Source organism: Callorhinus ursinus, unplaced genomic scaffold (assembly GCF_003265705.2).
Source record: "Callorhinus ursinus isolate GAN/ISIS: 27379988/994484 unplaced genomic scaffold, GSC_fseal_2.0 scaffold119, whole genome shotgun sequence".
NCBI classification, from domain to species: domain Eukaryota; kingdom Metazoa; phylum Chordata; class Mammalia; order Carnivora; family Otariidae; genus Callorhinus; species Callorhinus ursinus.
In genome coordinates, this window is record NW_027397181.1 from 932429 (window position 1) to 950325 (window position 17897).

The 17897-nt window shown below is 44.4% G+C and overlaps 1 protein-coding gene across 2 annotated transcripts in view; it reads left to right on the forward strand.

The window, feature by feature from the left end:
- Window positions 1-8032: 8032 nt before the first annotated feature.
- Window positions 8033-17897, forward strand: part of ALDH1L1 (aldehyde dehydrogenase 1 family member L1) — a 107898-nt gene continuing 98033 nt past the window's right edge. For both annotated transcript variants that reach the window (XM_025860284.2, XM_073889873.1), the window contains exon 1: window positions 8033-8179. The gene's annotated coding sequence lies outside the window, so the exon portion shown is untranslated. The remainder of the gene's footprint in view (window positions 8180-17897) is intronic.

A 17897-nucleotide genomic window follows, 5' to 3' on the forward strand; every position in this document is an offset into this window, starting at 1 on the left:
CCCTCTACCCCTTTCTCCACTTATGCTCTCTCTCTCTCTCAAATAAATAAATTAAAATTAAAAAAAACACAAATGACAAGAGGCATTGCAGAGTAACAAACATAGTCATGTGACTGTGATTTTGTAAAATCAACCATTGTAGTATCAGCTATGTCAGAAAAGTCCAAAGGAGGTGGACGTGTGCATGTGTATGGGGGGATTATTCTTTAACCACCTCTGAATTGTTTTGCATTTTATACTGAGCATACATTAATTTTGTATTATTTTTTAGCTTTTTAATATTTCAATGCACAGATCTTATGTGTTCTGTTTAATGAGTTTTGGTAACTGCATAACTTGCGCAGCTGCCATTTGCATTATCTCAGAGAGTTTCCTGGTGTTCCTTTCCAGCCAACTCCCGACCTAGTCAACTTCTGTCTGACTTGTACCACCAGAGACTGGTTTTGTTCATCTCAGACATCCAGCCCGTACTTCTTTGAGTCTGGCTTCTACTTAACATAAAGTTGCTTCATGTATTCCTTCCCTTTCATTGATAAGCCACATACTACTGTACAAATATATCACAAGTTGCTTCCTCTTTCTCCTATTGGTGGGCATTTGGGTTGTGTCCTGTTCTTGGCTATCACGAATAAGGCGGCTGTGAACACTGTATAAGTCTTTGTGTGGATATATGTTTTTCTTCTCTTGGGTAAAATATCTGGGAGTGAAATGGCTGGGTCACAGGGTTTGTGATTAATTTTCAATAAAATAAATTGAATAATAAAGCTAGAAAGCTACAGCAATTAGAAAACTTGGCTGCTGGCCCAGGAATAGGCAAACTTCAATTAATTACAGGGAATACAAAAATGGGGCTCTTTGAATTGCCAGCCTGAAATGGGCCCTCACAGCTACTCATGACACTTGCTTAGAACTATGTCACCTGGGACCTCTCTGCTTCAAACCACTGATTCAGGCATCCCTCTCCTCCCATTCTCTGTACACATGTCCTCTCAGTCTCTGGTTTAGCTGCTCCAGGATGACCGTTCACCGATCTTAATGGGACCTCTAGTTCACTGACATCTTTAACTTCCCGCACCCACCAGAATTTCCCTTGTCCAGCTGAGATTCTAAAGTTCACTACTGCCCTTTGCTTTTCACTGAAACCATCTGAGCAAATTTTCAGCCTTGGATGAATCTAAAGACCTGTTTCTTTTTCCTTAGTGCTTGCTCTTTGAGTAGGCTGGTCCTGCTGACAGAGTGTCTCAAAACAGTATAGATTGGTTCTACTCATGACCACTAATATCAAATGAACCTTCAGTACTGCCTGGGCTACTCACACTTGTCCAAACCAACCCCCTTTCCTCTATCCCACCTCAGCAGATAGTTTCACCTTGTTCTTTAGAGAGAGAAGCAAAGCTGTGAGGTGAGATCTACCATCTTATACCAACAAGAAACACAGTCAAATCCACCATTCATCCAATTACCCACCCATCCATTCGCCCATCCATCATCTATCCAGCTATATATCTGTTCCTCCCATCTCCCTCCATCCATTCATCTACCCTCCATCCATCCATCCATCCATCTATCCAATCCATCCATCCATCTTGCCTGCCTGCCTTGTTTCCCTCTGGTTATAGTGTCATTGAAGGCCACTCCCAAACCTGTTTTTAGATGTCTTCCCTTCCCACCTTTTCAGGAAACTCAGACACTAATAATTCTTCTCTTTCTTTTTACTCAACTTTTCCTGCTCAGCTGAATCCTTGCCCCTGGCCTTTTACACTCTTAAGTCCCTCTCATTAAAAACCTTTCCCTGACTTCCAGGTCTTTGTCAATCATGCCCTCTCTCATTATCTTTCCCTTCACAGTCAAACACTTAACAAGTGCTTGTGTCCATGTTTTCACTGCTTTCTAACTTCTCCTTCCTTCCATGCTGGCTCTGTCCTGTCACTCTACACAGTGCTCACTGAGGTCACCAATGACTTTTAAGTTGACAAACTTAATGCACATGCTTTCTTCCCCCCACCCACCCTGACCTCTCCATAACAGTCAATACCCTTGACCCCCTGTGTCAGCCATGTGCCTGGTTGCTCTCAGATCTGCTCCTTTTCTCTTCCTCCTCTGCTCCACATTGCAAGTGCCCAGCTCCCAAAAAACACATTTCTCAGGCTCCCTTGCCAAGTGAGTGGCTTCCAGTTCATTGAGGCACTGGGAAGCCCTCGTGGGAGATGGGAAGAGAGTGAGCCAAAGCCAGGGTATTTCCCCCTTCTCTCTGGTTCAGGCAGAATCTCTAGGAGTAGCTGCATCTCTTCCTTGATCCAACTCCCCTTGGGCAGCCCTGCCAGTCCCAGTTTCTGAGTGGTCTTCTTTTATGTTTTTTTTCTTCCGCTGAGTGACTCCAACTTCAGAGCCTGCTATGAACAGGACAAGGATTTGAGCAACCAAGCCCATGGATTGACATGGGCCAGCAGTATTGACTACAATGGAGGGGTCAAGATGGGGACAAAGTGTGTGCATTAGGTTTGGCAACACGAAAGGCATTGGTGACCTCATCTTCCCTTCATGTGTCCATCTGGCTTTAGGGCAGTGTCAGCTTCCTATCTGCTGCTAATCTCTGGCCTGCCTCACCATTTCATGTTTGCACTCTCAACTCTTCTAATGCTTTTGTAACCATATATTAAGTTCCCACTATTGAACTTTGGTGGGCTCTCTCTTAACTGGATAGTACCAGCTCATCTATTGGTCTCTCTAGGTCTACTCTCCACCCTTCCCTTGTTGTTTGCTGCCCAGGGGTCTGACTTGATAGAATGCATCCACTGGCTTCTTTGTCTTTGACTAAAATGGATTTAACCATTAGAGAGTCCTGGAAAGAGATGGAGAAGAAGGAGGAGAGTGAGATGGGTGCTTATTCCTTGGGCTCTGTTGGTGGCTGGCTGTGTCCTTGCCCAAGGTTACCGCTCTTAAACAGTCCTCTTTCCACAGCACCCTCCACTGGGTGCAGCAAATGCTCCCTGGCCCTCTTTCTTAACCCCTGAGGGCCTAGAGGTGGTAACACCTCCACTGTCACTGGCCCTGGGCACCACCTGTGCTCCCTGGGACCAGTGTCATGTTCTTCTCACTGGTCTCCTACCTTCTAGTCTCTCTAACTCATGTTTCTCAAACATGGACACTGCTGGCCCTACAGCCAGAGGCTGCTTCCTAAATGCCAGGCCCAGGACCTGCATAAGCTGCAGTTTCCAACAAGGCCCATTGTTCCTTTAAGCTTTTTGATGCTGAATAGCCTTTTTTTTTTTTAAATGAAATTAAGATGAAGGCCAATGGAAATTACTTTTAAAACATTAATTGTGGTAAAATAACATAAAATTCCCCATTTCAAGCATTTTTAAGTGTCCCATTCAGTGGCAATAAGTACATTGATGTTGTTGTGCAACAATCCATCTACTCTTCATCTTCCCAAACTAAAACTCCGTCCTCATTGAACACTAACTCCTCATTCCCCTTGCTCAGACCCTGCAACCACCACCCTATTTTCTGTGTCTAGGAATCTGTTGACTCTAGGGACCTCAGATAAGTGTAATCACACAGTATTTGTCCTTCTGTGTCTGGCTTAACCAGCTACACGGTAAGTCATGCTTTCTCTTTCTTCCTTAGAAACCACTTACACTCATACTCCCACCTCCACAACCCCTGCATTCATTCTTACTCTTCTCTCTGGCTGGAATCTTTCTCATTTTTTCCTAGTAAAATTCATCCTAGTCTGCCAGTCATATTGTCACATCATTTCCCCACCTTTGATTTCTGCTGTGTCTGCACATTCATGTCCTACACTAGGCTCTAAGCACCTGAGAAAGACTTCACCTGCCTCTCCTCCATTCTCATTCGTTCCTGTGCCATGAGCTCCTATCTTCAGGCTAGGAACTGACTTGGGCACTGGGATACAACCACAAAACAATCCCAAGGTTTGATTTAACACAGGGGTTAACAGGTTCTGCTGGACACTGGCAAGGTCCTCATAGGAGATGGCTGTGAACCTCCTGACCATCAGCTTAGCTCTTCAGAAACATTTTTGTTTGTATTCCAGGTCCTCAGATGGATCGTGGTTCAAGGCCTAAGTTGTATTAAAGCTAACTCATATTTTTGCCTCTATACATGCTATGGTCTGAATATTTGTGTCCCCCCCTATAAATTCATATGTTGAAATCCTAACGCCCAAAGATGATAGGATTAGAAGTAGGGCTTTGGGGGTGATCAGGTAATGAGGGTGGAGCCCTCACCAAGGGGATTAGTGCCCTTATGAAAGAGACTCCACAGAGCTCTCTGGCCCCTTCCACTATGTGAGGACACAACAAGAAGTTCCCCAAAGAGGGCCCTCACCTGAGCATGCTGGCATGATCTTGGACTTCCAGCCTCCAGAACTGTGAGAAATAAATTGTTGTTGTTTATAAGCCACCTGGTCTGGCATTGTGCTATAGCAGCTGGAACAAACTATGACAATATGTAAAATCACAGGTTGGCCATTTTAAGAGGGAATATCGAGGAAAACCCTTTTAAGTTCTCAGCTCCCACTGGGGAGACATTCTAAGGGATAGGACATCATATGACACCATGTGCTATTCACAAGGTGGGATGAAGTGTGGGATGGTCTCACTTTGCATTTGAACTGGAGGCCTTAGGAGTTCAGCAAAGTGGAGCACTAGCTCCAGATTTGAAAAGAAAGTTCAGGCCATGCACCCTGCCAGCTTTGATTTCCAATAGGCCACAGACCTTGGCAAATTAATGTTTCCTTTGCAACATACACAGGGCACTCAGTTACTGAGTTCCCAAAAGATAAGCTGAATCATCCTTACACAACAGAAAGAGAATCCATCTCCTTATCCATCTCATCACCTTTCTGTATAGCCCTGAGCCAGACCCACCTCCTAAACTGCCTCAGGATTGGAGCAGTAGCTCCATCCCCTTACCCACAGTGTAGGGCTTGCAAATCCCCTTACCCACAGCACAGGGCTTGCAAGTACTCACTATATTCCCAGTCACTGAGGGACTGGCAGAAAGCTCAGGGAGAGGGTCTCTCTGTTGGGCCCCTCCATCTACACTCACACACTGGTACCTTTTCTGATTGAGGTCCTGTGCAAGTCTCTGGCATACACAGATGAAGTAGACCCTGCCCTTGCCCTCAGGGGTCTTACAGTTGAAAGACAGGGAGACAGACAGACAAACATAAGGGAAATTATATTAGACTGTGAACTGGGCTATGAGTGTGGGAATTCCCAAGGGATGAGGGTTGGGGAAGGCTTCCCAAAAGAGATAATGCACAGACCAATCCCCAAAGCATAACTGGGGCTCAGAGAGATGAAGTGAAGGGGCATTCCTGGCACACTGAACAGAACTGGCAGAGGTGGGCTCAGTATGACTCATTCAGAGAGTATCATCGTTTTAGGGTATAGAAGAGCTGGCTCTGCCACTGTGAACTCAGGCCTTGCTTCTCTCTCTAGTCTATGATAGTATAGATTTAGGAGTCACATGCTGTCATTTCCACTGTGTGTTCTCTCTGTTAGAAGCAAGTCATTGAATCCAGTCCATGCTCCAGGGCTTAAGGAATTGCACTCCTCCTCTTGAATGCAGGAAGTGTCCACCCAGTCCACAGTCCACCCAGTGGCCACAGATTATTTACAGACCTCCCACATGCAAAACATATGCACTCTTCCAAACACCCCCCCACCAAAAGTCCCATGCTATTACAGAATCAGCTCAGAGCCTAGACTTTGCATCTAAATCAGGTCCTGATGTGGAAGAGGCTCCTTGGGCACATTTCCTTCCATGGAGCTCCTTGAGTACAATCACTATCTGAAGAACTGTGGATTCAAGGGACAAGCTGTCTGCACCCCTTCCCCCCTGCCCACACCCAACATATAATGGTGGGACAGGCACAGCATGACCACCACAGACATCCTTGTTCCAAGGGGATGGGGATGGGAGGCACACAGTCATCTCCAGTCTGTACAGTTCTGAACCCTAGCTGGGCAGAAGTTGGAAGTTCCTTGATTAGCACTTAAGCCAACTTTGGCCTGAATGTGATTCTCTGTGCTCTTGGTTCCACCCTTTGAACTCTTCATTCTGCTCTCCAAGTTGTCCTTTTGTTTCCATGAAATATAGCCTGTGTTTGCGTCTGTGTGCTTTCTCAGGCTGCTTCTTGCCAGTAGAATTTGAGAGGAGGGGGTTCTAGAAGTTTCTTTTCATTTAGTACTATCTCTGATCCTTTCAGTCCAAGTTGGCACTGTTTTGTCGATGTAATTCTTTTGAAAACTTTGTGTCTTCCGTGAATCTTATTGAGGTTTATTCCTTTAGCCAACTGGCAGACCCACACATGTCTTTGAGATAAACCCTGCTCTACCTTGGGCTTCTGCTGAATGGCAACTTCAAGTGTCGTGGAAGTCCTACTGTTTAAGCAAATACTCTGAAGTGCCACTTTTGATCCTTTTGAAGACTTAACAAAGGATGTTTAGCCACCCTCTTGGCTTTATCTTGAGACCATCTCTTCCTGGCATGGCCCCGCATTACATCTTTGCTGGGAAACCATTTGTTAATTTTAGCATCATTTGACATCTGGGAACTTTCAAAATCAGCATTCTTTTTTATTTAGTAGTCTCTCTTTTGGCTTATTTCTCTTCTCTCACATTTTAGTATAAGCAGCAATAAGAAGCCAGGAGGCACCTTCAACATTCTGCCTGGAAATCTTAGCCAGACCATCCGGTTCATCCGGCGCATTTTCTATTTTCTATGTGACCGTGTAAACTTTCTGTGTAAACTCCCCTCCCCTCCAGCTCCATGCACTGCTAAGGCTATAGGTTCTTCCCTGACTTCCTGACACTTTTAAGGGTGTCCAGTCTCCCAAGCCCATTTTTTCAGGATTTCCGGTCACCTATCCTTCTGCCTTCTCTATTCTAGCCTCAAAGCTCTGCTCATGCTATTTTCCCAGTCCAGGCCCCTGACAACAGTGAACACATTCTACAAGTTTCCTGTCCTCAAAGAGTTGTAGTAGCTGGAGAGTTAGATTAATAACCAAATGATGAACTAAAAAATGTCAGATATGCAGTAAGTGCTGTGCAGGAAATAAAACAGAGTGAAGTGATGGGGACTGGCTGAGAAACTTCTTTAGATTGTGTGACTTGGAAAAGCTTCTCTAAGGCTCTGCATCAGATATTGGATATATCAGCTACGATGTGAAGGCAGGGGCGTGCCTCTGTAGTATTTGAGAGAGGAACATTCTGGCAAGGGCCAGTGTAAAGGTCCTGAGGCCAGAACACACTCGAGTGTTCAGGCACTGTGTAGAGGTCCAGGTGGCTGAGCTCAGGTAGAGAGAACCTCAGAAGGAGTGAGGCTAAGAAGGCCATAGCAGAGTCCAACAGCAGGTGTGGCAAGAAGGGCATGCTTGGTGACTTGTCCAGGAGCCACTGGACATAGGCTCGCAGTCAGAAAACAGTGTGCAGATTTATCTTCCTCTGTATTCTCTTTTCTGGACTTTGGCCCAGAGTGGGACAGATAACCCTGCCTGAGACAGGGGAGGCATCAGGGGCACCGGACTAGGTGGAAGGGAGCAAAGAGAAGAGGAATTGTCTAGAGGGAGGCCTGGGGCTGCACCAGGCAGGAAGAGCGCCGGGCAGGCAGAAACCCCATTATTCACCTGGACGCAGTTACTGTCTTTGGCTCTGCCCTTGTCCATTGCACACGGTAGGAACTTGGCACGTTATTCTTGAATGAGTGAGTGAATGAGTGAAATTATCAGGGTTGGCGAGGTTCCTCCCACCAACTCAGCCTTGCAGATATCCCTAACCACCAGACACTTGAGCCTTTTAGAAGCCCTGTGAATTCTGAAGGGTCCATAGCAAGGCTTCTCGCCTGTAAATGCAAGCAAGTCCAGAGAGGGTGAGTGACACGCCCAGGCCACACTCACACAGCCAGTGAGAGCCCTCCCCACCCCTGCCCAGGGAGACATTCCGCCCGCCCCGCGCCCCCGCCCCTCTCGCCTCAGCCAGGGGCCCCTCCCTTCTGAGGCTCTGGCCTTGGCGGAGGCTCTGGGACTGGCAGGGGCGGGTCCCACCTCTCCGCCTCCCTGGGCCGGCCTGCGCCGGCCCCTGTCCCTCGACCGAGGCTCTCAGAGGTCCCTTCTGGCCTGCGACGCCTGTGCCTCTTCCCGCACTTGGTGAGTTCCCCCCACCGCCCGGCCCCAAGCCCCGACCCTCTGAGGGAAGGAGGCTGCCAGCTCGCGACTCCAGGGGTTCTGGGCTCGGGTCCCCCAGGAGGGCGCCTGGTGGACGCACGAGCTTTGCTGCGGGGACGCAGGGCCTGGGGTCCGGGTCCGGGATTCCCCCTGGGGCAGCCGAGCCTCCAGCCCAGCCAGGGGTCCTCAGGCTAAAGAACCAAGATGTGGGGTTTGGACTCGCCGAGGATCCAGCCGGGTCGGGTGGCCAGGGCGCTTTACCGAGCTCGCTCAGCCCTGTGAGGCGGGCGTTATCTGCCTGGCTTACAGAAGAGAAAACTGAGGATCAGAGAAAGAAAGGGACAAGTCGAAGGTGACAGGGCTGGTCCGTGGCGGAGGGGCCCTCGGTCTCCTGGGCTAAGTCCCTCACCCTATTCTCGGGAGTGGAAAATATCCCCCCCCATTGGCCAAATCTGGGGGCCGGGCACAAGGGCCTTTTGTGATTGGAGAGTTTCCACCACCTCCCCCTCCGCCGTCCCTAGTGCACAAGAGCATTGACCCCTGGGCCCCAGCTTGACCCCAACACGGTTCTCGGGGTCACTTGGGGTCGCGCTACTTAGAGCCCAGCCCCCCCCCCCCCCCCCCCCCGCACCTGTGCAGGTTCCTCATTTGTCACCTCCCTAGAAGAGGCAGGAATATTCCTTAGGTGCAGATGGAGACAGAATTTAACAAGTATGCTCAGACGCTGAGTTAAGGGTGGTGGACTTTGGCTTCAGGTGACTATTTTCTCCCTACTCCCTCGCTTCTCAGTGATCTTGGTCAAGTTTCTCAAACTCTGACTCTTAGTTTCTTTGGCTAAAATTGGGGTGGAGGGATAAATACTAAGTTGCTTCAGAATGACATGAGATTATGCACTTTGGACCTAGGAGACCTTCTGTGAATGTGGGCTGCTGTCCCTTCTACGAGTATTAACCTTCAGGACAATGTTGGGAGACAATCCTGTGACGTCTCGTTTGGAGACAAGGAAATTGAGCCTTAAGAGTTGAAAGCGATTCCTTAAGGTTGATTACAGGTCTGCAGGCTCAGGTGGTCTGGGGAGCCTGTACTATGGCCAGCCCCTGTGCACAGGATAATGGGAAAGACAGCAGATGAAACAGGACCCCCCAGGGACCCTGCTGTGGGAGGGGCACAGTAGCCTCCCTGCCAGGTGCCTAATGGAGCAGACTGATTGTGGAAGAGGAGTCAGTTTTGCTCTCCCCTGCCTCTCCCCCCCCCCCCCCCCCCCCCCCCCCCCCCCGCTGCACCCAAGGCAGCTGGTGGCTGTGCCCTGCAGCTTGGCTAAGCCTCTCCCCCCTACTAGAGCTGCATTCTTCTGCAGGCTCCCAGGACCACAGCTTGAGAACAGGTGGTGCAGAGCTGCTGCTCCTGCAGTGCCACCCAGCTTGGGCAGGGTCTGAGAGCCGGGTCCTGGTGAAGCGGGGGAGTGAGGTTTTTGTCTCACGGAGTCGAAGAATGAATCTCGAGGAGAAAGGAGAGTGAGTAAAGAGAGTTTTATTAAGCAAGGATACAGAAAAACTTCTCAGGAGTGAGAGGGGTCCTTACAAGGGTTGCCATGGAGGGCTTTTAGGGTTGGTTTTTTATTGAAGACTAACCAGGTAACTTAAATCCTTTTAGTATCTCTACTGATAGCACCATTCAATAAGGACTAGTGATTACACCTTTAACAACTTACTTCCTTTTTAGGGTCTGGTAATTCTTTGTTGGTCACAAATGACTGTTGTAACAAGACCCCACTTCTGACACCTAGGGGCAGGGTGGTCTTGTTTGTTCCCTTATCTCTGGTTTTCTTACAACTCTGCATTTTTGGGATTTCTGTGACCCTGATCCCATGGCCTCCGATCTATCTCTCCCTACCTAGCCCAGCCTGTCCCTTAATGAGACCCTTCAGATGTATATCTGTGGGTCATATACGTGGGGGATGATTGCCAACATGTATCTTGGGGTGGGTAGAGATAAAGGAAGTTTCCAAAGGAATTTTTATATGTTAAAGTAGACTTACAGGGTCCTGGAGGTCAGGCTAAGATTGCCTTTTGCCTTTAACAAAGTGTCACCGTCCAGGCAATGAAGTCACTAGGGGAATGCCACTCTGCCTGTTTCAAGGACTTGGCAATGAGCTCTAAGTAGCAAGGAAATATCACTTGCTCAGTAGCAAGGAGAGAGGTCTGAGCTGGGTGCTTGGGGTAGGAGGCCTGGGAAGCCCTGACAGTCCTCCTGCTGCCAGGGCAGCCCCAGAGTGTACCCACGCAATGCCGGGGGCAACGGTGCTGAGCATGCCAACTCAGGAAGGAGGAAGAGGCTTGTAGGCTGCCTGCCAGCCAGCCCAGCTGCTGGGCAACAGCTCTGTAGTCCGTTCGCTGACTCTGCCCCCTTGTGGCTCCTGATCTTTTCCGAGGCCAAAGGTCCAGATTGGCTGAGGCCCCTCCCAGAGCACCTGTCCCTGCCAAGGTCAGCTTCCTTGGACTGTGACAACAGCCCCCCTGGTGGCTACCCTGACTCCACCTCCCTGCTTCCAAAGGGATCTTTTTTGTACTGCTTTACTTTCCCACAAGTAATATATGCTCAGGATAGAAAAAGCCAGAACATTCTGGTAAAAATCCCCCAAACCCAAAACACTTTACTCAGTGACTTTTAACATTTCTGTGTGAATCCTCCCAGGTTTTTGCGCTGTAAGTACACACACATACACACACACAGCACTTTTAAAAATCATGGTGGTTTGTTACCTGTTGGGGTGTTGTGGCCTACATATTCCTGATGGTGAAGCAAAGTGTGTTACCCTAACTGGCTGCATGGCCCACCCAGTGTGAATGTATCATAATTTTACAGTACTCATACCTTTATTTGCTCACCCAAACATAATTTAGAAGTGAAAATGCTGAGTCAGAAGAAAAGAACCATTTCTAGGATTTTTATATTTATTGCCAAATTTTCCTTTGGAGAATTTGCACCAATTTGTTATCCCACTAGTGAGACAGGAGAGTCTTCATTTTCCCTTAACCTAGACAACATCAGATATTTATATCGTCTTAAGTGCCTTCCAATTTTATAGGAGAAAAACAGCCCCTTGTTTTATTATGCATTTATTTGATTAATTGTAATTTGAACACATTTTTATTCATCTATTGGCAGTGGGTTTTTATTCTTTTGGCAAATTGCTTCAGATACATGTAAAATCTCCCTGCATGAAAATTTATCACATGCTTCCTTTATGTTTTTCCTTTAGAGTCAAGTTTCTAAAGCCCATGATGTTTTCTTCCTATATTTGATTTTTAAAATATTTATCTTAACCCAATTGAACTGCATTTTGGAGTAAGAATGTGAACTGTAGACCTAGATTTGTTTGTTTGTTTAAATTAGTTTTTAGAACAATTTTAAGTTTACAGAACAAGTGAGCAGAATACAGAGTTCCCACATGCTCCCTCAGCCCCCATGCTCCTCCACTGTCCCAAATATATTAGTAACACCTTGCATTAGCACTAATGTGTGGCACACTTGTTTCTCCTGAGGAGTGGATATTGATATAATATTCTTAAAGTCCACAGTTCACATCACTCTTTGTGTTATATATTCAGTGGGTTTTGACAAATGTATAAGGACCTGCATCTGCCATGATAGTAGGTAACTGAAAAAAATCACCTGTTCATTCCTCTCCCCCCTCCTCCAAGCTCTTGTAAAACACTAATTTTTTTCCCCTCTGTCTCCCTAGTTTTGAGACTGTCATTATAGTTACAATAATACAGTATGTAGTCTTTTAGGATTGGCTTCTTTCACTTAGCAATAGGCATTAAAATTCCTCTGTATCTTTTCATGGCTTGATAGCTCACTTCTTCTTAGTATAGAATAAAATCCTATTGTCTGGGTAGACCACAGTTTATTTACCCACTCACCTACTGAAGGACATCTTGGTTGCTTCCAAGTTTAGGCAATTATGAATAAAGCTGCTATAAACATCTATGTGCAGGTTTTTGTGTGGCCCTAAATTGCCAACTCATTTAGATAAAGACTGTGGAGTGTGATTGCTGAACTGTATGGTAAGAGTGTGTTTAGTTTTCTCAAGAAACTGCCAAACTATTTTCCAAAGTGACTGTACCATTTCTCATTCACACCAGCAATGAATGAGAGTTCCTATTGCTCCACTTCTTCACCAGCATTTTGTGTCGTTAGTGTTTTGGATTTCAGTCATTCTAATAGATTTGCAGTGGTATCTCATTGTTGTTTTAATTTGCAATTCCTAGTGACATATGATGTTGAACATCTTTTCGTATATTCATTTCCCATTGGTACTGCTTCCTTGCTGAGGTGTTTGTTCAGATCTTTCCCCCAATTTTTAGTTGAATTGTTTTCTTATTGTTGAGTTTTAAGAATCCTTTGTATATTTTGGATACTACTCCTTTATCAGATGTGTGTTTTGCAGATTTTTCCCCCCTCTCTGTGGCTTGTCTTTTGCAGAGCAGTTTTTTAATTCTAATAAAGTTCAGTTTATCTCTTTTTTTCTTCCATGGTTTTGTTGTTCTATCTAAAAAGTCAGACCCAACGTCATCTGGATTTTCTCCTATGTTATCTTCCAGGAGTTTTATAGTTTTATCTAAATGTAAATTTTACATGTGATTGATGCATTGATTTGAGGGGTTTTTTTTAATGTGGATATCTATTCATTCAAGAATTATTTGTTGAAAAGTCTATCTTTTCTCAATTGAATTGCCTTTACTACTTTGCCAAATATCAGGTGACTTTTTGTGTGAGTCTATCTTCTATTTGTCTACTCTTTTACCAAAATTACACTGTCTTGATTACTGTAGCTCCATTACTGTAGCATCATCCCGAAGTTGGGTAGTGTCAGTATTTTGACTTTGCCCTCTCCTTCAATATTGTGTTGGATATTCCAGGTCTTTTGCCTTTAGTATAAACTTTAAAATCAGTTTGTTGTTATCCACAAAATAACTTGCTGGGACTTTCACTGAGATTGTGTTGAATCCAAAGGTCAACTTGGAAAGAACTGATATCTTGACAATATTGAGTTTTCCTAACCATGTATATGGAATATCTGCACTTATTTAGGTTTTATTTCACTTCCTTAATTTGTCTTGTGGTTTTCCTCACATAGCTCTTTTACATATTTTGTTATATTTACACATAAATAATTCCAATTTGGGGTGATAATGTAAATGATATTGTGTTTTTAATTTCAAATTCCAATTGTTTATTGCTGGCATATAAGAAGCAATTGACTTTTGCATATTAACTTTCTCTCCTGTAACCTTCCTGTAACCTGAACTTATTAGTTTCAGTAGTTTTTTGTTGATTCTTTGAGATTTTCTACATAGACAATCATGTCATCTGTGAACACAAACAGTTTGATTCCTCCTTTCCAATCTGTATAGCTTTTATCACCTTTTCTTATTTCTTTGCTAGAATTTCCAGTAGGATTTTGAACAGAAGTAATGAAAGGGAGCACCCTTGACTTGTTTCTCATCTTAGTGGGAAAGTTTCTAGTTTCTCACAATTAAGTGTGATGTTAGTTAAAGGGTTTGTTTGTTTGTAGATGTTCTTTATTAGGTTAACTTCCTCTCCATTCCTAGATTGCTGAGAATTTTTATCATGAATGAGTGTTGGATTTTGTCAAATACATTTTCTGCATCTATTTATGTGTTCGTATGATTTTCCTTCTTTGTCCTGTTGGAGTAATCTATTACATTAATTGATTTTTGGATATTGAACTTGAATCTTAAATGTTTGGTGGAATTTCCCAGTGAAGCTTGGTGTTTTCATTTTGGAAGGGTATTAATTATTGATTCAATGCTTTTAATAAATATAAGCCTGTTTCTATTTTTCCTTATATAAGTGCCACGGCCCGCGTGCAAGGTCGAACAGGGATGAGGGTAAGAGAATGAAACATAAAAGTATGGGAACAGGAGGGTTGCCCACGGGGATGCCGCGAGCAACAACTTTATTCTTTCTCACACACTTTATATAGGCTTAGGTTATATAACAATAAGACATAAACAAGTTCCACAGGTTCCTCCCTGCCCTTCTCCTGGCTCCGTTCCGTGTTTCTGATTCAAGGCCAGATTCCTCAAGCGCATAGTTTCTTCCCAGTTTTGTTTACGCGGTATGCCTTTAAAGGGCCAGGTGCGCTATCTTTCAGGGTCTATTAATAACACTGTGGTTTTCTTGGCCTATATACAACTCAGGCTAGCCAGTACAACATGTTTTTGTATGGGGGCAGTCAGGTGGCCATGGTTCAAAGGGATCAGGGAGCCTTTGCTCTACCCGATTAACCCCTTTGTTGCTCATGGCTCCCGACATATAAGTTTTGGTAAATTGTGTCTTTTTTATTAACATATAATGTATTATTTGTTTCAGGGGTACAGGTTTGTGATTCACAAAATTCACAGTGCTCACCATAGCACATACCCTCCCCAATGTCCATCACCCAGCCACTCCATCCCTTCCACCCCCCACCACTCCAGCAAACCTCAGTTTGTTTCCTGAGATTAAGAGTCTTGTATGGTTTGTCTTCCTCTCTGGTTTTGTCTTGTTTTATTTATTTCTCTCTTCCCCCTGGTCCTCTGCCTTGTTTCTCAAATTCCACATATCAGCGAGATCGTATGATACTCGTCTTTCTCGGATTGACTTATTTCCCTTGGCATAATACCCTTTAGTTCCATCCATGTCATTGCAAATGGCAAGATTTCATTCCTTTTTATGGCTGCATAATATTACATTGTATATATATACCACAGCTTCTTTATCCATTCATCTGTCTATGGACATCTCGGCTCTTTCCATAGTTTGGCTATTATGGACCTTGCTGCTATAAATATTGGTGTGCAGGTGTCCCTTCAGATCACTACGTTTGTATCTTTGGGGTAAATACCCAGTAGTGCAATTGCTGGGTTGTAGGGTAACTCTATTTTCAACTTTTTGAGGACCCTCCATACTGTTTTCCAGAGTGGCTGCACCAGCTTGCATTCCCACCAACAGTGTAGGAGGGTTCCCCTTTCTCTGCATCCCCACCAACATCTGTCGTTTCCTGACTTGTTAATTTTAGCCATTCTGACGGGTGTGAGGTGGTATCTCATTGAGGTTTTGATTTGAATTTCCCTGATGCCGAGCAATGTTCAACACTTTTTCATATGTCTGTTGGCCATTTGGATGTCTTCTTTGGAAAAATGTCTGTTCATGTCTTCTGTCCATTTCTTGATTGGATTATTTGTTCTTTGGGTGTTGACTTTGAGAAGTTCTTTATAGATTTTGGATACTAGCCCTTTATCTGATATGTCATTTGCAAATATTTTCTCCCATTCTGTCAGTTGTCTTTTGGTTTTATTAACTGTTTCCTTTGCTGTGCAAAAGCTTTTTATCTTGATGAAGTCCCAGTAGTTCATTTTTGCTTTCCTTTCCCTTGCCTCTGGAGATGTGTTTAGCAAGAAGTTGCTGCATTCGAGGTTGAAGAGGTTGCTGCCTGTGTTCTCTAGGATTTTGATGGATTCCTTGTCTCACACTGAGGTCTTTCATCCATTTTAAGTCTATTTTTGTGTGTGGTGTAAGGAAATGTTCCAGTTTCATTCTTCTGCATGTGACTGTCCAAATTTTCCAACACCATTTGTTGAAGAAACTCTTTTTTTCACTGCACATTCTTTCCTGCTTTATCAAAGATCCATTTCTGGGCTCTCTCTTCTGTTCCATTGATCTGTGTGTCTGTTTTTGTGCCAGTACCATAATTTCTTGATGATTACAGCTTTGTAATAAAGCTTAAAGTCTGGCATTGTGATTCCACCAGCTTTGGTTTTCTTTTTCAACATTCCTTTGGCTATTTGGGGTCTTTTCTGGTTCCATACAAATTTTAGGATTATTTGGTCCAGGTCTGTGAAAAAAAGTTGATGGTATTTTGGTAGGGATTGCATTGAATTTGTAGATTGCTCTAGGTAGAATAGACATTTTAACAATATTTATTCTTTCAATCAATGAGCATGGACTGTTTTTCATCTGTTTGTATCTTCCTCAATTTCTTTCCTAAGTGTTCTACAGTTTTCAGAGCTCTGTTACCTCATCGGTTAGGTTTATTCTTAGGCATCATATGGGTTTTGGTGCAATTGTAAATGGGATCAGTTCCTTAATTTCTCTTTCTTCTGTCTCATTGTTAGTGTAAAGAAATGCAACTGATTTCTGTGTATCGATTTTATACCCTACCACATTGCTGAATTGCTGTATGAGTTTTAGCAATTTTGGGGTGGAGTCTTTTGGGTTTTTTTTTTGTTATGCTAACCACCATACACTACATCATTAGTTTTTGATATACTGTTCCATGATTCACTGTTTGTGCATAACACCCGGTGCTCCACGCAGAATGTGCCCTCTTTAATACCCACCACCAGGTGAACCCATCCCCCCACCCCCTCCCCTCTAGAACCCTCAGTTTGTTTTTCAGAATCCATCATCTCTCATGGTTCGTCTCCCCCTCCGATTCCGCCCCCTTCACTCTTCCCCTCCTGCTATCTTCTTTTTTTTTTCTTAACATATATTGCATTATTTGTTTCAGAGGTACAGATCTGTGATTCAACAGTCTTGCATAATTCATATCACTCACCATAGCACATATCCTCCCTATGTCTATCACCCAGCCACCCCATCCTTCCCGCCCCACCCCACTCAAGCAACCCTCAGTTTCTTTCCTGTGATTCCTCATATCAGTGAGGTCATATGATACATGTCTTTCTCTGATTGACTTATTTCACTCAGCATAAAACCCTCCTGTTCCATCCACGTCGTTGCAAATTGCAAGATCTCATTCCTTTTGATGGCTGCAAAATATTCCATTGTATATACATACCACCTCTTCTTTATCCATTCATCTGTCAATGGACAGCTTGGCTTTTTCCAAAGTTTGGCTATCGTGGACATTGCTGCTATAAACCTCGGGGTGCATGTACCCCTTTGGATCACTACATTTGTATCTTTGGGGTAAATACCCAGTAGTGCAATTCCTGGATCATATGGTAGCTCAATTTTCAACTTTTTGAGGAACATCCATACTGTTTTCCAGAGTGGTTGCACCAGCTACCATTCCCACCAACAGTGTAGGAGGATTCCCTTTCTCCGCATCCCCGCCAACATCTGTCATTTCCTGACTTGTTCATTTTAGCCATTCTGACTGGTGTGAGGTGGGATCTCACTGAGGATTCGATTTGGATTTCCCTGATGCTGAGCGATGTTGAGCACTTTTCCATGTGTCTGTTGGCCATTTGGATGTCTTCTTTGGAAAAATGTCTGTTCATGTCTTCTGCCCATTTCTTGATTGGATCATTTGTACTTTGGATGTTGACTTTATAAGTTCTTTATAGATTTTGGATACTAGCAATTTATCTGATATGTCATTTGCAAATATCTTCTCCCATTCTGTTGGTTGTCTTTGGTTTTGTGGACTGTTTCTTTTGCTGTGCAAAAGCTTTTTATCTTGATGAAATCCCAATAGTTCATTTTTGCCCTTGGTTCCCTTGCCTTTGGCAATGTTTCTAGGAAGAAGTTGCTGTGGCTGAGGTCAAAGAGGTTGCTGCCTGTGTTCTTCTTTAGGATTTTGATGGACTCCTGTCTCACATTTAGGTCTTTTAACCATTTTGAGTCTATTTTTGTGTGTGGTGTAAGGAAATGGTTCAGTTTC